This window comes from Haliotis rubra, unplaced genomic scaffold (genome assembly GCF_003918875.1).
Source record: "Haliotis rubra isolate DU_JTF1 unplaced genomic scaffold, ASM391887v1 Scf1194, whole genome shotgun sequence".
Lineage (NCBI taxonomy): Eukaryota > Metazoa > Mollusca > Gastropoda > Lepetellida > Haliotidae > Haliotis > Haliotis rubra.
Genome location: NW_025765108.1, coordinates 236,580 through 253,454, shown reverse-complemented (window position 1 = coordinate 253,454; position 16,875 = coordinate 236,580). Strand labels below are relative to the sequence as shown.

Below are 16,875 nucleotides of genomic sequence, written 5' to 3'. Positions count from 1 at the left end.
TTCTTATAAATATTCTACATTTTATTATTATCATTTATACTCCAGTGTTACTCAGACCAGACTTACCAAATGAAGCAGCCTGAGAGGAATCTCTCAGATGACACAGTTCTCAATTCGAGAGGTCAGGGCCCGGTACTCAAAAAAACATGGGTTTGGGCATGCCCCGGTCTTGAGATGTTTGTCGTCCCCTGTCGCACCCTGACAATACAAGAGCAAATGGAGGGTGTGATGAATATTGGTGATACCTTTGGTCTGTGTGCTCCCAGGTTGCGTCTGGTCTCCTGAATGTCTGTGTCTATTCTCTAGGCATCTATGTTGCTGTATTCTCTAGGGATGTATGTTAACTGTATTCTCTTGGCATCTATGTTAACTGTATTCTATAGGCATCTATGTTAACTATATTCTCTAGGCATCTATGTTAACTGTATTCTATAGGTATCTATGTTACCACGCTGTATGCTCTAGGCATCTATGTTAACTGTATTCTCTAGGCATCTATGTTAACTGTATTCAAGGCATCTTTGTTAGCGCTGTATTCTCTAGGCATCTATGTTAGCTGTATTCTCTAGGCATCTATGTTAACTATATTCTCTAGGCATCTATGTTAACTGTATTCTATGAAGGGCATCTATGTTAACTGTGTTCTCTAGGCATCTATGTTTGCTGTATTCTCTAGGCATCTATGTTAACTATATTCTCCTGTAATGTATGTTAACTATATTCTCTAGGCATCTATGTTAACTGTATTCTCCTGGGCATCTATGTTAACTGTATTCTCCCCTAGGCATCTATGTTAACTGTATTCTCCTAGGCATCTATGTTAACTATATTCTCTAGGCATCTATGTTGAACTTTCTATTCTCTAGGCATCTATGTTAACTGTATTCTCTAGGCATCTATGTTAGCACTGTATTCTCCTAGGCATCTATGTGAGCACTGTATTCTCCTAGGCATCTATGTTAACTGTATTCTCTAGGCATCTGTGTTAACTTTGTATTCTATAGGCATCTATGTTGGCTATTCTCTAGGCATCTATGTTTGCTTGTATTCTCTAGGCATCTATGTTAGCTTCATATTCTTGATTGTATGTTGGCATGTATTCTCTAGGCATCTATGTTAACTGTATTCTCTAGGCATCTATGTTGTAGCTATATTCTCCTAGGCATCCTATGTTAACTGTATTCTCTACAGGCATCTATATTAACTATGTATTCTCTAGGCATAGGCTGTATTCTCTAGGCATCTATGTTAACTGTATTCTCTAGTCTATGTGAACTGTATTCTCCTAGGCATCTATGTTAACTGTATTCTCTAGGCATAGTATTCTATGCATCTATGTTAACTGTATTCTCTAGGCATCTATGTTGCTGTATTCTCTAGGCATCTATGTTAACTATATTCTCCGGTTATGTATGTTAACTGTATTCTCTAGGCATCTATGTTAACTGTATTCTCTAGGCGGCTATGTTAGCACTATATTCTCTAGGCATCTATTGTTAACTGTATTCTCTAGGCATCTATGTTATTCTGTATTCTCTAGGAATATGTTTGCTGGTATTCTCCTAGGCATCTATGTTAGCTATATTCTCCTGTTATGTATGTTAACTATATTCTCTAGGCATCCTATGTTGCACTGTATTCTCTAAGGCATCTATGTAGCTGTATTCTCTAGGCATCTATGTTAACTATATTCTCCTGTTGTTTATGTTAACTGTATTCTCTAGGCATCTACGTTAACTATATCCTCTAGACATCTATGTTAACTGTATGCTCTAGGCATCTATGTAAACTATATTCTCCTAGGCATCTATGTTAACTGTATTGTCCCAAGGTGTCTATATCAACTGTATTCTCCTAGACATCTATGTTAACTGCATGCTCTAGGCATCTATGTTAACTGTATTCTCCTAGGCATCTATGGTAACTATATCTTCTCTAGGTATCTATGTTGGCTGTATTCTCTAGGCATCTATGTTTAACTGTATTCTCTAGGGATCTATGTTAACTGTATTCTCTAGGGATCTATGTTAACTGTATTCTCTAGGCACCTATGTTAGCTGTATTCTCTGGGCATCTATGTTAACTGTATTCTATAGGCATCTATGTTAACTGTATGATCTAGGCATCCATGTTAACTGTATTCTCTAGTCATCTATGTTAACTGTATTCTCTTGGCATCTATGTTAACTGTATTCTCTAGGAATCTATGTTAACTGTATTCTCTAGGCATCTATGTTAACTGTATGATCTAGGCATCCATGTTAACTGTATTCTAATAAGTCATCTATGTTAACTGTATTTTCTTAGCATCTATGTTAACTGTATTCTCTAGGGATGTATGTTAGCTGTATTCTCTAGGCACCTATGTTAACTGTATTCTCTTGGCATCTATGTTAGCTGTAATCTCTAGAATCTATGTTAACTGTGTTCTCTTGGCATCTATGTTAACTGTATTCTCTAGGAATCTATATGTTAGCACTGTATTCTCTAGACATCTATGTTGTTAACTTTGTATTCTCTAGGCATCAATGTTAACTGTATTCTCTAGTCATCTATGTTATCTGCATTATGTTAACTATAATCTCCGGTTATGTATGTTAACTGTATTGTCTCTAATCTATCTATATCAACTGTATTTCTCCTAGGCATCTATGTTCCACCTGGGAATCTATGTTAACTGATCTAGGCAGCTATGTTAACTATATTCTCAGTTATCTATGTTAACTACCAGTCTCCGGTTATGTATGTCAACTGTATTGTCTAGTATCTATGTCAACTGTATTCTACAGTTATGTATACTAACTTTATTCTCCCGTTATCTCTGTCTGTATGTATTCTCTATGTGTTGCATGGTAAATTTGTTCTCAAGTAATTTATGTTAACTGTATTGTTTTTGTACAGATTCTGCAGAGAGTCAATATTTGACCTTACATGTATATGTGTTGTGTATATATTCCACAACACGGTGAGTGAGAGTGAGTTTAGTTTTATGCCACTTTAGCAATATTCAGCAATATCATTGGGAAATACCAGAAATGAATTTTACATTGTACCCAACTTAGGGGGAATCAGGAACCCAGGGTCTTCAGCGTGACAAAACGAGCACTTTAACCCCTTCACAATACAGTGTATTGATAAAAGTACACTCACCTTCAGTACTTCAACAGGAATGGACTGTTTTACCGCCGCACTCAGCAATATTCCAGCTATATGGCGGCGGTCTGTAAATAATCGAGTCTGGACCAGACAATCCAGTGATCAACAGCATGATCGTCAATCTACGCAATTGGGATACGATGACATTTGTCAAAAAAGTCAGCGAACCTGACCACCCGATCCCGTTAGTCGCCTCTTACGACGAGCATGGGTCGCTGAAGACCAATCTTGTCCGGATCTTCACGGGAACTCAAGATCTTGTCCGGATCTTCACGGGAACTCAAGATCTTGTCCGGATCTTCACGGGAACTCAAGATCTAGTCCGGATCTTCACTGGAACTCAAGAGAGAGATCTTTTTAACTTACAGATAATACAGATTCTTTGTGGACTATATTTAACTTTGACATTTTACGGATAATATTGACTCAAACGTTGTAGCAAGAATTTTGAAGAGTAATTTTCTAGGCAGAGTTGTTTCCCTTGATTGCGTCAGGACGCTGATTGGTCCTGATTATGAACCTTAGTTTGTCCTACCTGTGTGCGAGGGTTTCATCGATGTAATAGACGTTTATGTCAATTTCCTCCCAAATCTAGTTGACGTTGATTATTTGAAAACACTGATAAAACAATACTGATTTACATTCATTTGCATACTAAATTACGTGACATTGATGGCTATAGTCTTGTAGCGTTGTAAATCTTGAAGATATATTATTGTTGACCATTGTCAAATCTTGGAAAGCACCTGCGATATCGACGCTGTTATTTAACGACAATCCAAAAAGTGCACAGTGTGAAGGTCAAGGTCAAGTGAAGGGAAACCCTGCGAATGGAGGATGCCTCACCGGGAAGTGGAGTAAAAGTTCTTTCTACCTGAACAGCATCCCTGTAGAGCATTTGGGAAACAGAGGTATGTAAGAGTGCTTTATCTCAGGCATTCTTCCCCTGATCGTAAATCGCTTCGGCGTGAAAGATAGGAGGGTCAAAAACACGCTTACCCAGATCAAACAACTCTCCCACAGGGATAATCAAAAGTCAGGGAACCGCTATTTGTATACAGGCACACTCTGCCGGCTCAACTGCAAGGAGGGACGCCTTCTTGGGGAGTAGGATCGACGGAAAGGGGGACCCCCATATCTATTGTTTCATGAAGGTCCTCTTGCCCTCATCAGACTCGACCCGTTTGAACCAAAGTACTGATAGGTGGGATAACCTAGTGGTTAAAGCGATCGCTAATCACGCCGAAGACCCGGGTTCGGTTTCAAATATGGGTACAATGTGTGAAACCAATTTCTGGTGTCGTCGCGGTGACACTGCAGAAACATTCCTAAAAACTGCCCAAAACCTCACTCACTCACTCACTCATTCAATCAATTACTCACTCACTCACTCTCGAGATAATGTTTGATCCGAAATCCGAGTGCAAATGAATCTAAAGGGTCGAAACCTGAGTGCAATTCATTCCGACGGCTCGAAACCCGAGTGCAATTGATTCAGACTGTTCGAAGCCCTAGTGGAACCGATTCAAAAGGAGCTAAACACAAGAGATAATATTTGGTCCGAAACCCGAGTGCAACTGTATCAAAATAGTCGAAACCCGAGTGCAACTTTTCCAAAGAGTCGAAACCCGAGTGCAACTATATCGAGTGCAGTTGACTAAAACAAAGGCCGGAAACCAGAAAGCAATTGATTGTAGATCAATTGACCCCTAGGGAGCAGAAGTCGATTCGAAAGGGCCAGAAATCAGAGTCCATTTGATTCAGATAAGCACTGTTCCAAAACGCCGACCCTAAAACATATCATTATATGGATAAAGACATTTAACAGCGATCGTTTCCCAGCGAGTCACAAACCAGGAGAAACAGCAGGGCACAAACCTCTTAACTATCCTCGTATATACAAAACGGGCACATCTCGATGAGATGAGATATGTTTTTGTTCCTCCTTCTGGTGTCAAATAATCCACTACTTGCGAGTGTGTGCGCCCGACATATGACATCTCTGAGAATGCATATGGGTTGAAATTGATGATCTTAGATCTCATTTTAAAAAGGCACAGGGTAATCCTTTTTAAAAGGCTGCCTAATGACTGGAAGATGCAGAAATGTTTAAGTAATAAAGGGTCAGTGGGGTCGCTTCATGGTTAAAGCGTCGCTCGTCACGCCGAAGATCCGGGTTCGGTTCCCCACAAGGGTACAATGTGTGAAGCCCATTTTGGTGTCCCCCGCCGTGATATTGCTGGAATATTGCTAAAAGCGGCGTAAAACTAAACTCACTCACTGACCCAATGCAATAAGAGCGTTATTCCTCCCTATGTTATTGTGTTATTTTGTAGGCATAGACAGATACGCTCTTCCCCACACCGAGGGCACATCCACCATAACTGTGGATCTGTACCACACTCTGTACCACAAAATGTTTACAAAGGTGTACCCATTTTTCCCATTGGTCAGAATCGTCTAGAAATACCAAGTCGTTTATTTTGTTCAGCCCAACCCGGGGCTGTGGGGTAGCCCAATGGTTAATGCGTCCTCTCATCACGCTGAAGACATGGGTACAATGTGTGAAACCCATTTCTGGTGTCCCCCGCCGTGATATTGCTGGAATATTGCTAAAAGCGGCGTAAAACCATACTCACTCATCCCAACGCAGTAATCATATACCTGTATATCCACAGGTTAATGACACAACACGAACTTCCCTACTACGAGTTTCAAATCTATCTTACAAGAAGCAGAAATATGCATTTCTTCAGATAACCTTAATTAATTTGAAATTGATCCTGAAATATATATTCTAAAATCACAGATTCCTGAGATCAGGCAATGCGCCGACAATCTCGTCAACAAAAGCCTGTTAGTCTGTCATACCGATTCTGAAACAAATATACCCACGAAAGCTCATGCAAGCCCAGAATATGTGGCAAGTCTACATTTCCACAGTTTCAGGAAAATGAAGAAGGTATTAAAGTTCATTTTCATTATATTTTACTTTTTTTCTATTATTTTGAACTGTTTTCTCTGAGACTAGTTGTTAGTCTAACAGTCTGTCAACTGCAGGCCATGAGATATCACAAGACAAAGTATGTGTTCAACTTCCCAATAGCTTGTAGCTGTTTGGAGGATCGGAATTTTCCACATGGAATAATTAGATTTAGATGTGTCATGTTTGACGCCGTGTCACAGCGCAAGCAAAAGCTGAGCCTTGTGTCAGTGGCACTTGTCAAAGGGATGTCTTTGAGTTCTGTTTTACACAACTTCAACGACCTCGTTGTCAAAAACTCGCACAGCGAGGTTGTTGCCAGACAACACTGAAACTATTATCGCGGCACATGGAACAGAACATGAATCGATCTTGGCAGAAACGAATCGGACCAGGCATGTAGACATATTGTGTATAAAACAGCCCTTGAAGGTAGACATCTTGACTTGTTTTCAGTCAGTAGGTTGATCAACAGGTTCGAAAACGAAACATATGGACGTTTTTACTTACACTACCATCGCAGATGTCTGAGATTTGACACTCAGTTGATCTTTCAATCCTTTTCTGCGGGGAAGAAATATTGTTAAAGATATTCTTAGATGAAGTATCGCTATCGCCACAAGGTGACAAATCAAACAATGGCGATGACTAAATAGGTTTGATATTTGGAGCGACGGAAGCACCAGCCAATTATTTTCCGCTTCGCGCGCGCGGTCTCTCAGTCGTACTGAAGCGAGTAGCAGACGATAACTCTCTCAGCTGATTCGGTTGTATATCTCAGTATAAAGCCAGGAGGGGCTCTCGTCGGATGATGTCGGGGGCGCTGTAAAAAGTTGAAAAGTTTGAATCATCTCGCTGTGTAGATGTTTGTTAGCTTGGCTGTGTTTCATTTCCGCTGCGAGGTCGCTTGGTAACGGCGACATTCCATAGCAACCCGAGGTTTCAGCATCTTGACCACACATTCGGAGCGCGTCGACTGGTTGGTTGTTTTGAAAACTCTATGAGAGGAAGTCTACAGGTTGGAATCATTACCACGCACGTTCATTCTTAATTCGCAGATTTAAATAATTCCACAAACTGGCGCCGCATCTACACGAAAACCAACTGTTTGCAACTTTTCCAAATTTGAAACCTTCAATGCAAAGACGTGTACGAGTTCCTTGATCATGTATGTTTATGTCGGATTTCTGATGTCATTCCTTGGGACGGCGACGGTGACGAATGTCCACGCCTTCAATATCGACACTCGTGATCCGAAATTTTTCTCCGGTCCTGAGGGATCTTATTTCGGGTACACAGTTGCGATTCTCTCGGAGTACCTAGACTATCACGGATACCAAGAAATGTGGTAAGTGGAACCAAAATTACTTTCAGAGTATGCTCTATATTATACGCAGCTATGGGTGCAGCGTATGATACGCCATGTGTTCGTTACTAGATGTTTATTGTTATTCCTTCCAGGAGTTTTTACGCGAAGGATAAACATATTCCCTCCGTGACGCTCATGGGTTATCTATGAGACATGAATAATGAATTGTTACGGAGAAGACTGAGCTGAGCTGCTACAGGTTTCAACTGGGATGTTGTTTACGTACACAGATTACAAGCCGCGTGTGCTGGCGGAGAAAACAGACATATATTTTTTACTTACTGATGATGTACAGATGATGATAAATAACGAAATATGGTTATTACGATATTCAGATATTGTTATGAATAACCTAGAAGATTCGTGAACATATTATTTCCATATCAAGCAGTCATTGGGCTACACTGGCAGCGAAGATATTCTCTTCTTCTACAGGCTGTAATAATACGTTGATATACCAGAGCTAGTTTGAATATACAGGTATACAAAGCCAGTTCTCTCTATACTAATCTCTCGATTTAGCCCATATACTATTACTATTATTATCAAAATGTTAAAACAGTTTATTTGTTTAATGCTTCATCCTGTAAAATTCAAACTGTATAGCTTTGGTCTTTAAATATTTGAGTCTGAAATAGACAATCCAGTGATCGATACTATGAGCAACTGTTCATCCCTTTAGGGCTCGCTGACCCGTAATTAATCAACTCACAAAGCCTGCCCACCAAAATATTATCTACTAACTACCAATACAGCTGAGGTCCATTCTTACCCAGACTCCCACGGGAGTCAAATATTCATTTATAGGAAGGTATGTGAAAGTTCACTAAGTCTGCAAAATTGAATTGTAATTACCAATGATTGGTACTGTTGACAAGAAGCCCGGAAGCCCCAGTGCACTAAAACACACAATCAGCTGATCGGTGCCACCTCCACACAAATTCATTCAGAATAATTCATGATAGTTTGGTGTTTGATTCATATGGTGGTATGACATGGATTCATGTGTCCACACTAATATATGTCATATGTCGTCGTTTATCACTTGCTTACATGCATGCATAAGTTACATAAATAATGCATAATATGCAGTATTAATAATGCCCACTTATCTGTAGTTGTGATTGATAGTTTCGCAACTAACAGGGCGATTACTCGATCTCCGTATGTGTAGTTGCACACGTCCCTGACGTATCGACAGCTCGCTGTGACAACGTGTCGTACGTAATGCGGAATATTGATGTCACATGTGAGTAAACGCTCACGTGGTCAAAAAGCGTTTCCCCATTAATGTATTTTTAAAGTTGTTTCCTTTTCCCCCGAGGGATTGCAGGCTAGAACTGGTCCCTGGTTGCCAATGCTTGTCGCATTAAGGAACTTAATGGATAGTGTGGTCAGATTCAGTGACTTGGTAGTGCGTCATCACTGTCATCATAGTGTGTCACCATAGTCTGTCACCATAGTCTGTCACCATATTATATCACCAGAGTGTGTCATCATATTATATCACCAGAGTGTCATCTTCGTATGTCACCATAGTCTGTCATCATAGTGTGTCACCATCGTATGTCACCATAGTCTGTCACCATATTATATCACCAGTATGTCACCATCGTATGTCGCCATAGTCTGTCACCATCGTATGTGACCATAGTCTGTCACCATATTATATCACCAGAGTGTGTCATCATCGTATGTCACCATAGTCTGTCATCATAGTGTGTCACCATCGTATGTCACCATAGTCTGTCGCCAGAGTGTGTCATCATCGTATGTCACCATGGTCTGTCATCATAGTGTGTCACCATCGTATGTCACCATGGTCTGTCATCATAGTGTGTCACCATCGTATGTCACCATAGTCTGTCGCCAGAGTGTGTCATCATAGCGTGTCACCATAGTCTGTCACCATAGTGAGTCATCATCGTATGTCACCATAGTATGTCATCATAGCGTGTCACCGCTGTATGTCACCAGAGTGTGCCCAAGTACCAAGACAGTTAACCCTTCTCTAAGGACCCATCACTGAATTTTCAAATCCAGATTCCACTATTTCCAGTCAGCCGCGTTGGGCGGTGTGGTAGCCTAGTGGTTAAAGTGTTAACTCGTCACGCCGAAAACCCGGGTTCGAATCCCCACATGGGTACAATGTGTGAAGCCCATTTCTGGTGTCCCCCGCCGTGATGTTGCTGGAATATTGCTAAAAGCGGCGTAAAACCAAACTCAGTCAGTCAGTCCAGTCCGCCGCAACTAAGCCGGAATATTCAGAATTCGGCGTTTACCAACTCCCAAATCACTTTATTTAAGTTATAACCTGAATCTGTTCTCTTGGAGAGTTGTCGAGTACGTTTCTTGTCTCCGTTCAAATGTACGCACAGCAGCCGTGTTGTTAAATCTACTCGGAGAACTATATGGTTTAAGAACTTTTGACTGTTAAAAATATAGATTCATATCAAGACATGTTTATGTATGTTATCACACCAGGCCCGCCGGTTCGTAGCACAATGATCCTGTTTGTGTAAGTCCGGTAAAATAAACAGAAGAGATAGCTTTCACTCTCACGACACATCGGCTCTGAGAGGTCGCAGAGGTGGGTTCTAATTGAGCTATCTCTCGACAGATAGCTCTGATGCTAGTTTACTGGGGGGTCGGGCGAGAAGGATCATTTTTTATCTCATCCCCCCATTATCACAAAATTGGATCAGATTCTCGCATCCAACTATAAGATTTCTTTCGCTGAAGGAACACGGTTGAAAACACGTGTCACTTGGTATCATACCGACGTTCACGCTTCCTGCAGTTGGCTGGGGCCACAGACAGCTCCTGTTTTCTATGCATGTTTTCTGGTGATAGAGGTAACGTGGCTATCGTGGACGCCATTAGTTAGTCTGTCTCACAGTTCCGTTATATTTCCTTCCACCTAGTCTCTCTCACAGTCCCTGAACCATATTATTTTCCCTACATCCACGCCCTCCCTGCAATACTGAAGTTCTAATTGAAGCAAGTCCAGATTTCCTCATGTTCTCTGGGGCTCCTTTTCAATTTAAATGGGTTTGTTTGTTACAATCAAAATTATATATATTCAGAGTCTAACTCCCACACATACCTCTCTGTGATATGAAAGCCTTATATGAAACTTTTATATTTGTAGTTTACAGAATATTGCCACTGTTCGTTCATGGGATGGTATAGATATCTTATCTTATCTATGAAGCAAGTCTAAATTTTCCTCAGGTTCTGAATCTCTCATTTTCGTTTGTTGTTGTTGTTGTTTTGCACTCAGCAATATCCCGGCTATAAATAAACAAGTCTGGACCAGGCAATCCAGTGATCAACAGCATGGACATTAATCTACGCAACTGGGACACGATGACATATGTCGACCAAGTCTGTGTGCCTGACCACCTGATCCCGTTAGTTGCCTCTTACAACAAGAATGGTTTGCTGAAGACAAATTCTAACCCGGATCTTCACGTGTGGGTTAGTCTGTCTCACAGTCCCTGAACCACATTATTTTACCTGCTGACCAGCCCTCCTGCAATGCTAAAGCCCTAAATGAAGCAAGTTTAGATTTTTCCGGGTTCTGAAATTCCCAAGTCACTGGGGCCCAATTCCCTGGGGCTCCTTTCCAATTTAAATGGGTTTACTTGTTACTATCAAAATTATATGTTCTCAGAGATAAAGCGAGTTGGGATCATTTTCTGTTTAAATTGAATTTCAATTTTATTCTGTCAAAGTTTCATATAATTGGAGATTTAGCATTAGTGTTTTGTAAGCAGGTTTGTCTTTCTCGGTGTTCCAGAGAAATGTACACACAATAAAGGTAGATAATTGGGGTATTTATTTTATAAACCAATCCTTGTCCAACATATCAATGTGCATGGCAGCGTCCGTTTAGCATGTCGGAATTTTATGACCGTGGTTTTGTGTCCTAGATTCGGTCTGATAATGGTTCCTGAAATGTCAGCATTATTCCCGCGCTTGAGGGCTTCACTAAAGTGGTAAATATCCAGGGCCTGTATTACTCCAGGCTTTTAAACTGCACCAAGCTGACACGGTGGTTAGTTAATGAAATGCTGAAAGCTTTCTTTTTTCAGTCATTCAGTTGTCCTTCGAGACGTACCGACAGTTAGATATGTCGTGTCTGACTTTCCATGGATAAAATCGTGTCTAACCTGTCCACAGTGTTGTCTGACACCCAGTACTTACCTTAGTCGTGTCTGTCGAATCAATACTTACCTTAGTCGTGTCTGACATCTAGTACTGCCTTAGTCGTGTCTGTCGAATCCATTCTAACCTTAGTCGTGTCTGTCGAATCCATTCTTACCTTAGTCGTGGCTGTCCAATCCATTCTTACCTTAGTCGTGGCTGTCCAATCCATACTTACCTTAGTCGTTTCTGACACCCAGTACTTACCTTAGTCGTTTCTTACCTGTCAAGACTTACCTTAGTCGTGTCTGACCTATCACGACATACCTTAGTCGTGGGTGTCCAATCCATACTTACCATAGTCGTGTCTGACCTCCATGGATAAAGTCGTGTCTGGCATGACCACGGTTGCTGTAGTCGTGTCAGGTAGACAATACTGTCGTTACTGATCGGTACAGAGTTACGTAGGTCGTTTCTGAACTGCCAATACTTACTTAGGTCGTGTTGACCTACCAATATTATGTGTCTGACCTGTCTGAAGTAACATTGGTCCTTTCTGACCTGCCTATACTTACCCAAGTCGTGTCTGACCTTGCATGGATAAAATCGTGTTTGGCATGACCACAATTGCCCAGGGTTACATAGGTCGTTTCTGAAGTGCCAATACGTACCTATGTCTGTCAATCCGACCCATACTTACCAAAGTCGTGTCTGACCCGGGTAACTGTTCAATGATCTTGCGTTGCGTGATACCACGATTTCTAACTTAGTGCAGTAAAATAGACTATCAAACTATCAATTCTGATTTGATTAATAGCGAGTGTGTCAAACCTTAACGGTGAACCGGCAATGCAGCGCCGGTATAAAGACAAGGTCTGAGAGATAGCCCGACACCGATGACCAGTGCCGGACCAGCGCTGATACAAGCAGCATCCAATGTAGATCTCTGGCGATGCTTCATATTTATCTCGAGCCAAGGAACTTTTAGATATACATGTAAACTTTTCTTGCCAATGGTTCTCCTTTCTGATTACCTGCCAGCCGAGCTGCCAGCGGATGGGAGGTCGGTCCGTCTACCATCTATCTACCCTGTCTATCTTTCTGCTTACCTGCCCGCCTGGCTTGTCTATCAACTCTCGGTGAAATCCGTCAACCTGTCTATCTATTTTCTGAGACGGCAGGATGTCAGTTTGCTGGAAAACACTTCTCTCAGGAATGTTGTATTTTGGTATGACAAACTGATCAATAAGGAGTTGTCTCTGCTCGGAATAAAACATCAAGAATACAGAATACATGTATCAAGAAGCACCATTCTTAATCATTTTTACTAAAAGACGTTTCGTTTGAAGTGTTCTGAATATATAAATCGATTTATGATCGTTTCAAGAAAAAGGCATCGTCGGTTGTTTCTGGTTTTTTTGAGAATCCATTTCAGTGAGGTCGACTGATACAATTTTTTCAATGAGTTAAGGGATATTTTTCCACAAACGTATTGAGGGATAACGAGGTTAGCTGCGCAGAACGTTACCAGAAATAGACGCAAGTGCGCATACACACCACGTGACCGTCTTGATTGACAAGCGCTCCCTCCGCATTGGTTACGGTGAATGGTTAATCTTGTTATAAGGCGCTGTCATTCAGTTACGTAGCCAATTATCTTATTAAATTTACAAGACACGCCTGACGTGTAATGTTTCCTTTGAAAAGTATTGTGTTATTGAAGGTTGAAATGAATAGGCATATTAGGGTGACCACAAATATTGCAGAATATTGTTTATGTATTGTGTTAAAGCTTGGATTAAAGGCAGTCTTTCTCCGATACGTTCTGCACGGGAGACGGTCGGTTATTTAATTACAACGACCTGCTATAACTTTAGTTGATGTATCTCAACTGTCTTGGAGCCGTTATACAGATAAGATCTGTTGTTTTTCTTACTTGGCTGATTGCATGTTGTTTAACTCCGCACTCAGCGAAATGGTCTGTAAATAATCGAATCCAGTGATTTGACATCATGAACATCGATCTACGCCATGACATGCATCAACCAAGTCAGAGAGGCTGACCACCCGATTCCGTTAGTTACATAAGTGAGTGAGTTTAGTTTTACGCCGCTTTTAGCAATATTCCAGCAATATCACGGCGGTGAACAAGGGAAATGTAAATATTTGGGAATCGAGACTGGGTCTTTGGCTTGACGAGCGAATGTTTTAATTACAAGGCTAACCCGTCGCCATTTAGTCGCCATTTAGAGACAAGCATGGGTTACTGAAGATACGTTTAACCGGATCTTCACGGGTTGAGGGGGTCACGAGGTAACTGTAGCCATGTGTTTCCATCTTGGTTAATACAAACGTGTGTGGTGACGATATCAAAAGTGTGGACATGTACTTCGCGTGTGTACACAGGCCACGTGCTCAATGTACATATTCACACGAGGCAGCCACATGCGCTAAATTGTTACAGGTGACAACACCAATCTCACCCCGGTACAATTTGGACTGTGCCTCTCATTCGTATTCATTGAGGTCACCACTCAGGTTTTGTTTTTTCTTCCACGAGTACCAGCAATTTATTTATACGATCGACATGCCTGTGAAAAACAATACCCTTGTAATAGCTTGAATCCCCTTGCTTCACAGGGAGACAAACGTATCATCATCGAAAATAATGCGAGGCGACGATTTGTGCCCGCAGCAGTGCCAAATGATATGTCCCCATAACATACAGCCACGTGTTTTTAGCACCGCCTGTGCACGAAAGGACCGTGCTGATCATGAGTCGCAGGTTGTATTCAGCGGCAGTGTTATATTTTGCATGAGCTGCACGTGCATCTTGATTAAAATGAAATTTCTATCTGTTGGTTGAGTTGTCCAGATAACAGCATAAGCACATGTGATACATGTGGTCTCACCTTAGGCAAGTGAGTTTGATAAAAATTGCCTCTGTTCACCCAGCAGAAAATGGATACCCGGTGGGATAAGTCATGTGACTTTACCTTCTATCGCATCACAGGCAGCTTGGGGTTTCCGGGGTATTAATGTGTAAGCATTTTGAGCATGCACAAGTGTGTGGAAACAGGTGTTTAATGGCCATTATTATACTACAGGTGATCGTATTGCGATCTTGTTCAGGAAGATGTTTATGATTTGATGAGACTGGAACCGTGTAAAGACTATGTGTGTCCAAATCGATCCTGACTTGCAGCGAATTACAAATAATATTTGAAATAGTTCTTTTGTTTTAATAGATCATAAAAAAAATATTGATGGGCATTGTACAAAACGATGGAATATCAGTATAATTAATTACTCCGGTGCACGAGCTTAGGGTTCCCGTTTCTTTCATCTCGAAACCTGTCCTATTCATCTCGAACTCTATCCGTTTCATCTCGAACCCTGTCCCATTCATCTCGAATTCTATGCGTTTCATCTCGAACCCTGCCCCATTCATCTCGAACCCTACCACTATTAGTTTTTCCATGGACCAAGACGATTATGTTCTTGCCGCTTAGACAGACGTTTAGCCTCGGAAATAGAAATGTTTGTTTGTTTGTTTGTTTGTTTCTTGTCTAACGCCAAACTCAGCAATATTCCAGCTATATGGCGGCGGTCTGTAAATAAGCGTGTCAGAACCAGACAATCCAGTGATTAACAGCATGAGTATCAATCTACGAAACTGGGCCACGATAGCATGTGACATGTGGGTAGCCTAGTAATTACAGCGTTCGCTCATTACACCGATGACCCGGGTTCGATTCTCCACATTGGTACAATATGTGAAGCCCGTTTCTGGTGTGCCCCGCCGTGATATTGATGACAAATTGCTAAAAGCGGCGTCAAGCCATGCTCACTCGCTATACGATTGCAACAGTGGTGTTTGCGGCGATAATCAGCATTCACTCTCATTATTATACCCGATGTTCTTCCCGTGATTGACATCATGCTGTCTCAAATCGTCACGATCCAGACAGAAGGATATTTTGTAACGACGTAAAGTAGCCTCATTGGTCCGCAAAACAAGCCACGACATTCATTCCCGCTCGCTCTGGACTATAAATGCCGTCTGCAGCTGGTCGCGATTTCTTCATTATCCGCAGTAGATATAAACACGTCATTACTGAAATAGGGGTCACTCCCGCGATACCCCCTGATTTCCTCAGACGGGGAGCGACCCAAAGATCTGTAACACGCAAATAGACTGGGTGCCGTCTCCAGTGTACATTACCACGCAATATGACCTGCCTTTTGAACACGTGGAGCAAGAGAACAAACTTCACGAGTGAGTGAGTGAGTTTAGTTCTACGCCGCACTCCGCAATATTCCAGCGATATGGCGGCGGTCTGTAAAGAATTGAGTCTGGACCAGACAATCCAGTGATCAACAGCATCAGCATCGATCTGCGCAATTCACTCCATGGAGCGCACTCTGCTGACATCGGCGAAGGCCACTCCAACGTTCAGTTTAGTTTATAAACAAACGCGTGTTCAAAAACCTATAAATATGCATGCGATTTGCTTGTTTTGTTGTATTTAGGAAACTATGAGTAACCGCAACTGGATTGCATAGCGTTGTTTTCTGAACATGTTTCTGACTTATACTCAAAGCACCGATTAGATGTAACTTGGAAGATCTACTCATATAAACACATCCGTGGCAATATTTTACTCCGAACAATAGACAAATAATATACGCATTTCTGGAGAATAGACAAATAATATACGCATTTCTGGAGTTTATTCATATATTTATTTTTTTAATATTCATTCATTTTATTTATTTATTTATTTATTTATTTGAGAGCTGTTTGCGCGTTCGCTAACATTCCGATTAAGCATTCATTTGTAAGTTACACGAGAACGTTATTAAATTATAGACTATAGACAACTCTGACTTGGAGCATTTAGACAACGGGTTGGGGCATTGAGGGCTCTGGTATCATAAAAAGTCAGGTTGTAATCTGAAGAATTCTTTTATCTGTTTTTGATATTCTGTCAACGCTGACTTGGTTGACACATGTCATCGTATCCCAACTACGATGCTCGATGCTCATGATGTCAATCACTTGATTGTTAGCTATCTCACTCACTCACCAAACTACGAAGAACGATGCTCATGATGTCAATCACGGGATCGTTTAATCCAGACTCGGTTATTTACGTACCGCCGTCACATAGCTGGAATATTGATGAGTGCGGCGTAAAACTCAGTTCACTCACTC

At 41.3% G+C, this 16,875-nt stretch overlaps 1 protein-coding gene across 1 annotated transcript in view; it reads left to right on the top strand.

The window, feature by feature from the left end:
• Positions 1–6,209: 6,209 nt before the first annotated feature.
• The window catches only part of LOC124261415 (integrin alpha-4-like), a 123,362-nt gene continuing 112,696 nt past the window's right edge, over positions 6,210–16,875 (top strand). Inside the window, exon 1 of the mRNA XM_046695733.1 lies at positions 6,210–7,487. The gene's annotated coding sequence lies outside the window, so the exon portion shown is untranslated. The remainder of the gene's footprint in view (positions 7,488–16,875) is intronic.